Below are 11,943 nucleotides of genomic sequence, written 5' to 3'. Positions count from 1 at the left end.
ACCCTCTATAACACTGAGAGAGATATGCACAGCTGTTTGCTCCTCCAGGTATTAATCACTTACTCTGGGTTTAATAATAAACAAAAGTGATTGTATGAAGAATAAAAAGTAGGATTTAAGTGGTTTCAAGTAGTAATAGACAGAACAAAGTAAGTTACCAAGCAAAATAAAACAAAACATGCAAGTCTAAGCCTAATACATTTAAGAAACTGAATACAGGTAAATCTCACCCTCAGAGATGTTCCAATAAGCTTATTTCACAGACTAGACTCCTTCCTAGTTTGGGCCCAATCCTTTCCCCTGGTACAGTCCTTGTTCCAGCTTAGGTGGTAACTAGGAGATTTCTCATGACTGCAGCCCCCTTTGTTTTGTTCCACCCTTTTATAGCTTTGGCACAAAGCGGGAATCCTTTGTCTCTCTCCGGGTTCCCACCCTTTCTTCTAAATGGAAAAGCACCAGGTTTAAGATGGATTCTAGTACCAGGTGACATGATCACATGTCACTGTAAGACCTTATTCTCCATTCTTTCAGGGTTGGCCTGCATGTACCCAGGAAGGTTTGCGAGTAAACAGAGCCATTTACAACCAATTGTCCTGGTTAATGGGAGCCATCAAGATTCCAAGCCATTATTAATGGCCTACACTTTGCATACTTACAATAGGACCTCAGAGTAATACTTCATATTTCTAGTTTTAGATACAAGAATGATGCATACATACAAATAGGATGAACACATTCAGAATATAAGCTTTGTAACGATATCTTACAAGAGACCTTTTGCATAAAGCATATTCCAGGTACATTATATTCACACTCATAAGCATATTTCCATAAACATATGGAGTGCAACGTCACATATATGACCAAGCTGAATCTTTTAACAAGCAGTAAAACATATGGTTTAGTCTATATTGCACACCAAGAGATTCAGTGAGAGTCACTAATAAAAAATATTACAAGACATTAATAGTAATATTAGTGTAAATAACCCTAGCATCATCATAGCTCATCATGCTTGTGATAGTATGGTCAGATTTAAAATGGCATGGGGAAGTAAATACAATACAATGGGGATGTACATGTGAGATCCATCCTCCGTAGAGGGAGGGAATGCTGAAATATCAAGCTGCCCTACCCTGAAGAAGCCTCTCCACAGAATTTGGGATCTATATGTAAGGAGCAGATTGACTGGGAAGATGTGAAAACAGACTTGACCTCCGGCAGATCTCCTGCGATTCATGGGGCCTGGAAGCCAAACCACCTGTTTTCCCAAATGGGCAAATCCTGCCTTTTGACAGAAGAATGTGTAAGGCAGAGTTTCTAGCCCCTTACATGGAGTTTACTACTCAGAGAATGATTTTGACCTAAAGTCATCATATCCAGTACAAACTGTCTACACATGGAATAAAATGGTAAAACATTTAATCCTAAATTCTGTAGTACTCAGTATCTCAGAATAGTACTGCAAAATCCACAGTATATATCATTTTTATGTGCCCATCACCATAATATCTGGGTGTCTTATGTATATCTTTGAACAGTATTTGTTAGTATTTTTTCTTCGACTGCCTTTAACAGACATTCACAGGTTTCTTTGATATTAAGCAAATATGCCAAGGAAAGTTCTGAAATATAAAGGACAGAAATGAAAGTCAATTGAATTATACCATTTTAAGTTGGGACAGAGACAGACCTTTTATTCTGTGTTTGTACAAAGCTTAGCACAATGGAGTCCTTGTCCATAACTAGGGCTCTTCGGTGCTACAATAATGAATTAATAATAATTTGTATGTTAGTTGTCTTCAGTATGAAGCTATAAAAAAGTCCTTTAGGTGACAGCAGATTGCTAAAATTTAAATATTACAAAGTATTATTCTTTCACTATATATTGTTGGAATTTTTTCTAGGTATTTTTGGGTGATCATCCTCACGTCTCCAAAAGGAGGGGAAATAAAAATATCTTGGAAAAAGCATACATGCAAGCATACATATCTAAATGTGTGGGAAACAAGAAGCTCATTTTACTAAAAATGGACAGTCCACCGAAGACTTAAAGATTTCTCTTCTGGTCTCTCTAAAGTTAATGGCAACATTTCCAGGATTGGGCTCAAAAATACCTTTAAATATAAAACATTGTTTACATAAAGTTTAAAACAAATGTTATTTAATCACAAAAGTCTTTCTGGCAATCTTTAGCAGTCAGTGACTGGCAGGCTCGAGGGTGACAGGCTAGAGGATTTAAAGGCCTAAAGTGAAGTCAGGGGTGCTTAATGCTTCAGCAAATCACTCTCATGATTAGAAAAGACTGGCAAATAAGTTAACATGTAGAGTAATGTACACTATGCTCAATAAATCTGTAATCCCATCCAGGGCTTCTGGTGACATAATTACTCAAGTGGTTTATTAATGTCACCAGAACCCCAAAATGGAATTATTGTCTTTGCCATGTGATAATACAACAGCGCCTGTCACACTTAGCAAAGCCTCTTCTATGTTGTGACTCTGCATAGTGTTTGCTGTGTGGTTCCTTTTTAAAAAAAAACAAACTAGCTCTCAAAAATTCCATATGATAATTATTCAGATACTGGCTGTTGAAACAAAAAATAGACAAACATTAAATAAACATATTGTTAATTTTAGTTTAGCTGAATTAAATTTGAAGCAAGGTTTACTTTGAAAATATCCATTTTATGCAGTGGAGTGGGAGCAGCAATCTACCCAACAGCTTTCTTTACAATGCTACTACCTTTACTCGGTGGAGCACAGGACACCAGCATCCTCCCCTCACATTGCCGCTGGCTCAGGAAGGTGGGAAGAAAACTAGCTGCCTTTCCTTACAATCTGATTTTTTCAGAAGTGGAGAACAAAGTAACAGCCAGTACCTCCCCCATTCTCCATACGGTTGCCTGAAGGAAAGGTGATAAAGAATAGTCCACTAAGATGTGTGCGGTAGCAGAGTAGAGTGGTACTCTCCACTAAAGTTGGGAAGTTTTTTTTAAAATGCAGTTTCAGTTGACTTGAAATTATTCATGAGTTTGTGTTGACTTTGCCAAATAGTTTTGACCAAACCAAAAAACTCAATGTTTCAGTAATATTGAAACAAAATGTTTCCATGCAATGTTTTTTAGTTTCTAGACATTTTTGCAGAAGGATAAGATTCACAAAACGTAGGGGGAAGGAAGCAGATCTCCATTATAGTCTTTAGCCTAGTGATTAGGGTGTTTGCTCTTCTGCAATCTGGGAGACTATGCTTCAGTTTTCCTCTCTGCCTCATGAGGAGAAAGAACATGACCTCAGATCTCTCAGGTTGTAGGAGATTGGCTTAATCACTGGAGAACTATGGGATATACTGGTATTGCAGTCCCTCAGTTTTTCCTGTTGAAGCACTTCTATTTTGTATAATTAAATAGTCAGGGGTCGAGGGTCTTTAATTTGGGTCCCCTACATGGCAGGTGAGTGCCCTAACCACCAGGCTTATATAGTCATTCTGATTTTCATTTCTTGGTCCAATGACTATTCATTGTCATTATGAATCGCTACTTTGAGTAACCCACTATGAATGAGCCAAAACCTACTGATTCAACCCAAAATGAAACTTTTTTTTCTTTCAGAAATGCCAATAAACTAAAAAAACCCAAACCCATTATTCCACCAGCTCTACTCACCACCTTCTTTTGCTTTTTGAATGGTTCTTGTGTGACAAGTGAATGTGATCACATGATAAGTAATTTGCTGCAGCTGAAGTTTTGAAATAATCTATTATATAAACACTACATACATTAACTGAAAAAAAAAATGTTTATCCATATCCTTTATTACATAGCTGTTGCATGCACACCACAGAGAAACAGAACCAACACAGGCATGAACAGGCACTGAAGCACCAGGCACACCCTGGAAAACTGGATACGTATTGGAAAACAACACAGAGAGAGGCACAAATCCCACAGAACAACACACTCAAAGCATAAAGAACATACATACATAGAATGCACACAGGAGTAAATTTCTGTCTCCTAAAGTCTATCCACTTTAATCTTCCCTTTACTGCGTTCAGACGCAGGATGGCGCTCTCTGAATAAGCAATTATATGAAGGGCAACAAGCTTTACCACATAGTTCGAGAACAAAACACTTCTTTTGAATACTGGTATTTCTTAGAGGCACTTTTTCACAGTTCAGCTAAGGCGTGCAGTTACACTCTTATTAGCAGTACAGAGACGCTGTCCCATTATTTTGGTTACAGACTACAACAGGATCTCACCAACGGCCATTCAGGTGGTATTTCAGTACGACAAATGCCAACTATTTCCCCCAGGTTTTTGTGTTACTCGTTAGAGCTACTGTTAAAAGCAGTTTAATATAATTAGGTGTAGAAATCCAATTTCACTATAATGGCTCTTTATCTTAAAAAATAAAACGTGCTGCGCCATATGGAGTGTGTTTATTGGAAACTGTCAATGCCAGCCACAGGACCCTATTTCTACATTTTAAATGGCACACAGCCAAACCCTGATTAAGGTCACGATGAGGACTATTGACTCTGCAGACAGATGCTTTTCCCTTTCAGCACTCGAAGAAGAATCGGAATAACTGTGTTCTTGGACCTTTCCGTGTGAATAATTTCATACTTCAGCCAACTATTCATGGATTCACCAGAAGAATTACACCTACTACCTCCGGCGTAGGACGAAAACAAATCTCATCAGATGGGAAATAATGTTAGCAGAAGCTTGAAACCTTAGAGCCTAGATTCTGGAAGGATTTTTGATCTCTCTTCTTTTGGCTATCGGAAATTGACTAGGCGGTGATGCGAGCTGGAATTCCAAGGCGCCAGTTCCATCCTCTCGCCCCCCAAAAAACCCAAACTCATCATTAGCCTGGCTGGACATAAATGATTCAGCAGAGCACACTGTCAAAGGCAACATTGTCCTATACTATTTTCACCTATTTCCTGTTTCCGATTTGTATGTCAGATTTTGTTTACGATCCAACTATGTGGAAAACATATTTGCGCTTCCCCCTTCTCCCCCCGGACGGGTGCCAGCTGTTTTCTCATTGCAAATGAAAGTGAAAGTGTTTGTGGTACTTGTTGTATTATTTGATCTGCAAAGTCAGGGCTGAACGCATGTGGTGCGTGCGGGCCAAAGGTTTGTTTTGTTGTCGTTTCTTTTTCATTGCTGAAGTCACTGATATTTCATGCAATGAACTTGTTTTAAAAAAATACCCACCCTGTCAAGTACCAACGGGTCGCTAATAATGCAACTTTTTGTAAAACCTTTCACAGAGCCCAGGGTCAGTGAACAGACAGCAAATGAGCCGTTTTGAGTGATAAATCTTCAGACTGCTCTAGGTAATACAGTTTCCTCTTTCGTAGTCGTTCTTACTAGTAAAGACGATCGGTGTTGTATAATATGTACTCTGTGTCCCTATATTAAACACACGCACCAATATATATATCGTGTCAGAGCTATTACACAACCCTTACAGAGCCACAGATAAGGACCTGTTTGTACATAGTATGTGATCAGATCAAAAGGCTTTTTTATATGGCTCTTAACGTCTGTTTACTGGGGAGCCACTCTTTAACAAGACCCCTTTCCAAAGTGGGACCTGGAAGACTCAGACCAGCGCTCTGCACCCTCACTTACACGCCTCCTGCCTCCCCCCTCCCCCAGCCCCATTCATTGGGCTGCGGTGTTGTACAACTTGCAGTATTTTCGCTGGTTTTGCGCTCACACTAGAACAGTGCAGCCCGGGGGCTTGCCAGTGACATTAACACAGTGACATAGTCCTGCCCCCCCTGCAGCCCAGGCCACAACCCCCCAGCCTGGAGAGGTCTGTGAGGTGCCATGAGGCACGGGAAGGGCTGGAGGGCCAGGTTCTCTCCCATTCACGGAGAGGAAGAGTTTACATTGTACCTCGTGAAGGACTTTTCTCTGTCCGCTTTTTTTTTTTTCCTTTTTGGTTACCCTGATTGTACCTCTGCATCCCCCTCCCCCTCCACGTGATGGGCCCGACATGCGCAGCAGCGCCCGGGGAGCCAGAGGCACATCTGCAGACTGACGTCAGTGTGCGCTCAGCCTCCCAGGCAAAGCTGCCAAAACTTCCCTCTGCTGCTGGAGCTCTAAACTTGGCTGCAGGCCGGCAGTGAGAAGAGATCTAGGGCTACTTCAACAAAACTTTCTTGAGTCCTCCCTGCCTGCTTTCTCTGTCTCCCTTCCTCTCTCTCACCCTCCAGGTCTGATGAGATTCACATGGTACTTTGCCCAGAAGAAGCTGGCCAAGAAGAGGGTACTCCTCCCCACTCCAAAATAAGTCTGTTTTCCTTCCTCCCCCCCCCCTTTTTTTTTTTTTTTTTACTTTTTCGGTTGGAAAGACAAAATGTGCAGGGTGATAGATTGGGTGAATTGATGGCATCCCTTTTTCTGCCAAGTCAGTCCGCTCTCTGAAAATCCCTTTTAGGAAGACTGGAGGATTTCACTTTGTTGGAGAATATAACTGGTGTGGCTTGAAAAAGGGGGAAAGCAGAGAGGAATACGGGACTCGTAAAGTGCTATCTCTAGTGTTTGAAATTTACTTTATATCAGAAATTGAAGATGAAAACGGTAAGAAAAGACTTCATGCTGTTCAATGAAACGTCTCTTTGTGCTTTTCTTGTCTGCTGAATAATGATGCATGTAGATCTTTTGGGGGATGGGGGAGGTTATACGGCACTAAGCGAGGTGGATTTGGAATAATTTCAGAGAGAAAAACCTTTGAGACTGAGGATTACGAGAGGGGGAAGATATTTTCTATTCCAAAGAATAGTGTGGTATTGTATAGAAAACCTTTTCAGGTTTAGACTAAATAATTGGTGGAAAGTAGGCAAAACCTTTTAAAAGATTCGATTTAAAAAAATCCTCCAGTATTTTGTCGTGTCATGTCAGTGTCTACTTAAGCGGTCAGACAAGTGCATATTTTGTGTCTGGGCTCAAAGGGTCCGCATTAATGTGATAGCTGCAGCCTGATGCTCTAGGAGATGTTAAGCTCTTAATAGGCTAATCAGCGAGATGGAAGCGTGTGTTTTTGATTTACTTCGAGCCATTTGGGATTTGCTAGACTCTTAACCCCACGGAGCCTTATTTATCGGTGTGTGGCTGCATATATATTGCATGGCACACAGTTCAAAGGATGATTATTTTTTTTTGGAGGGGGAATAATTGAAATCCCGTTTCCTGGTGATGTGTGTATAGTTCTTGTATTTGCTAATTTCTTTAATGGTACAAGAGGGAAAGGAGAAACGCACACACAGAGAGCGAGCGTCTCAGACTCTTGTTTTTATTTGGGCTGCCGGTGCAACGCATTTGGGCCACATGCCAAGTGTCTGGGTCACACGCGTTTTATCCAAATAGATTTAGCGCTGCTGTCTGGAAATGGGCTGCTGAATGTTAACTTTAGGATCAACTCCACCAGAGCAGCTAGATTCTTCCCTTCAGTCTTTCTGGGGAAGAGGATTGTTCTTCTTTATAATTTTAAGGGTGTGTGTGTGTGTGTGTGTGTGTGTCTGATTATCTCTAATTTTCTTTCCTGCTGATATTTCAGGTGAGGTTATTTTTAAGAATATTTATAGTTGCTAGTCTGGGTTTTTAGACATAAAACTGACAGCTGACCCCCCTAGAAAGTTTGGCATGACTTGAGGGGAAGAGTGGGGCAGACTAGGAGGAAAATGCTGTTCAGATAAATGCAGTTTTGTTTCTCCCCCAAGGTGGTCGCTGATCTGGTGGTTTACATTACAACATACACAACAGCACTTTGGTTGTTCATGCTTTGGTTTTTGATTAATAAGTGGGTCGCAAAGCCCCCTCGTTCCCTTTGTGTTTACTTTTCTTGCATTTTCTCCTCCCCCACACATTTCTTTTCAGCAAGTCCTCTAAAACGAGGTCTGTGGGTCGCTATTTAAGTCTATATAACTCCCAGGGGCAAGTCCCTAATCCTCAGGCTTTTGAAGCAGGGCAATGCTTTTCATGGCTAGCCCAATACCTGTAATTGAATTTGTTTTTGTTTTATTCCCAACCCCTCCTTGTCCTCTTTTGCCCCTCCCGCTGCATTTCCTTAGCAACCACTAGTACTACCAGTGATCACTGACTGCTCCTGTCCTTTCAAGACACGGCTCTGTCCCAAGCCTTCCCCGTCTCTGTGACTTGCGTGTGAGAAGCAGCAGAACGGGAGTGAGCAGAAGGCAGGGGGAGGGGTTGCACCTTGATCAATACACAACACGACCTTAGACCAAACAATGTTTGCTTCTCACCTAAAGCTGACGACCAATCACCATGTGTGTCTAACCGGAAGATTGCTCATGAAGCGAGAGATGTGACTCCTGAGGAGCCGAAATGTGGTTTATCTTTGTGATCAGTAATAACTGTAGGATATTTTTAGCTGTAGGCATAACTTCCAAATATGTCATTTCCCTCAATTTCTTCTACGTGGGGATCTTTACTGATACTCCCTGATTCTCTCTCTCCCCCTCCCCCCACCGCGAAACCTGTGGTTTGTTTATTAACATAGCCTGATTTCGTTTAACAAGAGGTTATTCGTGGACCTCAGGTGCTGCCGCAAGACCTCATACAGTCTGAGAACAGAGTGGCCGGGAGATGCTGTTTAGGATGAAGCACGGAACGAGCTGCTGTGGGAGAACGATCAGCTTGAGCTTGGAGTCCCCGTGGGGACTGAGCGGAGGCAGCTCCGTACTGTTGCCAGTTGCAGAGGCTGAGGGGAGGAGGAAGTGCATAGGCGGGGGCTCTACCTGTCTCATGAGACGTGTGCCTTCTTATTGGGTCGCGGGAGGGAGTCCCTGAGTTCACCTACACCCCCGCTGAAAGGACAGGATGGTTGCCCCTAGGAAGTCTAACCCAAAGCTCCCTGGACCACAGTGAGCCTGCAGCGGGACAAGCAGTACCACGTGTGGCTCCCTCTCGCCAAACTAGCCCTCACTGAATGCAAAAGGAAACCAATGTGAGTGTCATTGTAGCTATCTGGTGTTGTGGCCACTCACAGTTATTGCATTTGAACAATAGCATAGCAAGGAAGAAGAAATGGAAGTTTGGAACCAGTGGAAGGCTGCTAAACCGATCACCCCTGAGCCCACAGAGCTCCCTGCTGTGTGCACAGGTTTTAACCAGCTCTATCTCAGATTTCGAAATACTTCTTGCATCTTTTCCTTCACCACTCTAGCATGGTTTCAGAGTAACAGCCGTGTTAGTCTGTATTCGCAAAAAGAAAAGGAGTACTTGTGGCACCTTAGAGACTAACCAGTGCCGTTTTCATATATGTGGTAGCTGTTGCATTTAGATAAATGTTAAGAAAACGAAATCACGAACTATTACCTTGGATATGCATATAGTTCATTCCCTATACAATTTATTTATTAATGAACATGTAGGGTTGACAAAAGGTGCCAGCTTGACAGCAGTGGAGACTGAAATCCTCAATTTATTCACAGAACAGGTATGCTATAGCCAATGGAAGCTTGTACAAGCTTGTACAGCTTTGTATTGGGAGGACCAGTCTAGAGTAGAGAGTGTGGTTCATCCTCCATGTCCATTCTCAGTCTTAAGGCTTGGGGCAGTAGTAAAAACACCTGTGGCCTATTTAGATAGTGCTTACACCAGCTGCAATGCTGCCGGAAAACAGACTCAAAAGTCGGTGAAACTTGTACTAACTCTCCTGGGGATCTTGTTGTGTGAACAGTTGCCCCCTAAAGTATAGTAAGGGGGCTATTCAGGTCTTTCACTGCACTGTAGCAATGTCCACATAGGATGTTACTGCATTGCAAGCTGGCACACTGTAGATTCACACCCTGACTTGCAGCAGAGTAACTTGCCATGTAGACAAGCCCTTAGACTGAGACCAACCCATTTCACGCAGGCCACTGAAAAGACATTAAATAATAATATTTTTTGGCCACTACTGACCAATGTTAATTTGAACCAGTGACCTAGAGGTAAAAGGTACCATATCTTACTAGTAGTATTCTGAGCCATCTAGTCCCCTTTGGCTCTACAGTTGAAGGAGACTGTGCTGTTAGGACAATACATGATACGCACAGGCAGAATATGAGCTCCCTACTGTGATGCTGTGGCTAAGAGGACTGATGTGATCCTTGCTCGTATAAAGAGGGCCCGGGGAATATCAAATAGGAGTTGGGAGGTGATATTAATTCTGTATACAGCATTCACAAGACCACTACTGGAATACAGTGTCCAGTTTTGGTTATCCACACTTTAAAAAAGATGTTGACAAACTGGAAAGGGTTCAGAAAAGAGCTACAAGAATTATTAGAGGCATGAAAAAACCTGCCTGACAGTGAGAGATTTAAGTAGCTCAGTAAAAAGAAAAGGAGTACTAGTGGCACCTTAGAGACTAACCAATTTGTTTGAGCATAAGCTTTCATGAGCTACGGCTCACTTCATCGGATGCATGTAGCTCACGAAAGCTTATGCTCAAATAAATTGGTTAGTCTCTAAGGTGCCACTAGTACTCCTTTTCTTTTTGCGAATACAGACTAACACGGCTGCTGCTCTGAAAGAAGCTCAGTGGAATTGTAGGCATGTAGGTCTACCTTTAGAGGTCATCAAGTCCAGGCCCCTGCACAGAGGCAGGACTACGTACACCTAGACCATCCCTAACAAGTATTTGTCCAATTTGGTCTTAAAAACCTCCAATGATGGGGATTCCACAGCCTTCCTTGGAAGACTATTCCAGAACTTTACTACTCCTATAGTTAGAAAGTTTTCCCTAATATGTAACCTAAATCTCCCTTGCTTCAGACTAAGCCCATTATATATTGTCCCACCTTCAGTGGACATGGAGAACAATTAATCAATGTCCTCTATTGCCTTAACATGTTTGAAGACTGTTATCAGTCATCCCTCAGTCTTCATTTCTCAAGACTAAACATGCCTAGGTTTTGTTTAACCTTTTCTGATAGGTCAGGTACTCCAGCTGAGGCTTCACCAGTGGTGAGTAGAGTGGGACAATTACTGCCCATATGACACTCCTGTTAATAGACTCCAAAATAACATTAGCCTTTTTCGCAGCTGCATCACATTGTTGAATCATATTCAATTTGTGATCCACTGTAACCCCCAGATCCCTTTTAGCAGTACTATCACCTAGCCAGTAATTCCCCATTTTCTAGTTGTGCATTTGATTTTTCCTTCCTACATGTAGTATTTTGAACTTGTCTTCCTGAATTTCATCTAGTTGATTTCATACCAATTCTCCAATTTGTCAAGATCATTTTGAATTCTTATCCTATCCTTCAAAGTTCTTGCAACCCTTCCCAGCTTGGTGTTATCCACAGATTTTATAAGCATACTCTCTATTCCATTATCCAAGTCATCAATGAAATTTTGAATAGTACCTGATCCAGGACTGACCCCTGCAGGACTGCAGTAGATTCACCCTCCCAGTTTGACAGAGAACCATTGATAACTACTCTTTGAGTATGGTCTTTCAATCAGCTGTGCACCCACCTTATAGAAATTTAATTCACACCATATTTTCCTAGTTTGCTTATGAGAATCTCATCTGGGCCTGTGTTAAAAGACTTATAAAATCAAGATATATCATATCTACAGCTTTCCCCCATCCACTAGGCCAGTAACCACATCAAAGAAGGAAATTAGGTTGGTTTGACATGATTTGTTCATGACAAATCTGTGGTGGCTAGTGCTATAACCCTATTATTCTCTATGTGCTTACAAATTATTTAATAATTTGTTCCAGGTATTAAAGTTAGGTTCCCTGGGTCCTCTTCGTTCTCCTTTTTAAAGATCTGTATGACATTTGCCCTTCTTCAGTCTTTTGGGACCTCACTTGTCCTTTATGAGTTCTTGAAGATAATTGCTAAGGGTTCCGTGATTGCTTCAGCTAGTTCCCCAACTACCCTACGATGAATTTA

General features: G+C 41.7%; 1 protein-coding gene across 1 annotated transcript in view; it reads left to right on the top strand.

The window, feature by feature from the left end:
* The first annotated feature begins 1,983 nt into the window (after nucleotides 1-1,983).
* Nucleotides 1,984-11,943, top strand: part of ADAMTS6 (ADAM metallopeptidase with thrombospondin type 1 motif 6) — a 319,882-nt gene continuing 309,922 nt past the window's right edge. Inside the window, exons 1-3 of the mRNA XM_007058991.4 lie at nucleotides 1,984-5,149; nucleotides 5,287-5,352; nucleotides 6,465-6,607. The gene's annotated coding sequence lies outside the window, so the exon portion shown is untranslated. The remainder of the gene's footprint in view (nucleotides 5,150-5,286; nucleotides 5,353-6,464; nucleotides 6,608-11,943) is intronic.

Source organism: Chelonia mydas, chromosome 5 (assembly GCF_015237465.2).
Source record: "Chelonia mydas isolate rCheMyd1 chromosome 5, rCheMyd1.pri.v2, whole genome shotgun sequence".
Classification (NCBI taxonomy): Eukaryota; Metazoa; Chordata; order Testudines; family Cheloniidae; genus Chelonia; species Chelonia mydas.
This window is presented reverse-complemented; position numbering and strand designations above follow the sequence as displayed.